The following is a 1,021-nucleotide window of genomic DNA, read 5'->3' on the forward strand; positions in this document are numbered from 1 at the left end:
GGATTTTGCTTTTGAGTCAGTGTAGGGGCTGGCACTGTGGTGCAGCAGGTTAAAGCCCTGGCCTGAAGCACTGGCATCCCATATGGGCGCCAGTTCTAGTCCTGGCTGCTCCTCTTCCAATCCAGCTCTCTGCTATGGCCTGGGAAAGCAGTAGAAGATGGCCCAAGTCCTTAGGCCCCTGCACCCATGTGGGAGATCCGGAAGAAGCTCCTGGCTTTGGATTGGCACAGCTCTGGCCGTTGCAGCCATCTGGGGAGTGAACCAGCAGATGGAAGTCCTCTCTCTCTGTCTATACCTCCTCTTTCAAATAAATAAAATAAATATTAAAAAAAGAAAGAGTCAGTGTATTATACCTCTCCAAACTCACCCTGCTCTTTCTGAGTGTATTCAGAGCCTGAGACTTCTAGGAAACAGAAAGACAAGGTGCACTGGGGAACTGAGACAGTGATTTGAGTCTTGAGAAGTATGGCATCCTTGAATAAGACTAGGGAAATTAGAGAGAAAACCAAGCCTCATTGGATCCTGGGTGTTGTAATTTTCAGCAACAGTAATTCAGTATCAAAGTGTGTGTGTGTGTGTGTCTTTGTGTGTATAGTACATAACTGGATAGCTAGCCTTATTTTTTCACTTTTTAAAAGATGTATTTGTTTATTTGAAAGACAGAATTATAGAGAGGGAGAGAGAGAGAGAGAAAAGGAGATGGAAAGGAAAAAGAGAGTGTGTGAGACAGCTCTTTCATCTGCTAGTTCACTACCTAAATGCTAGTTCACCAGCTGGCTGGGCCAGGCCAAAACCAGGAGCCACGGGCTTCTTCCAGGTCTACCACGTGGGTGTCAGGGGCCCAAGAACTTGGGCCATCCTCCACTGATTTCCCAAGGCACATCAGCAGGGAGCTGGATGGGAAAAGAAGCAGCTGGGGCTCTAACTAGCACCCATAAGGGGTGCTGGCATCACAGCCAGCAGCTTAACCCGCTACACCATAACACCAGCTCTTTTACTTTTGAAGTGTTACAAGAACAAG

Source organism: Lepus europaeus, chromosome 8 (assembly GCF_033115175.1).
Source record: "Lepus europaeus isolate LE1 chromosome 8, mLepTim1.pri, whole genome shotgun sequence".
Lineage (NCBI taxonomy): Eukaryota > Metazoa > Chordata > Mammalia > Lagomorpha > Leporidae > Lepus > Lepus europaeus.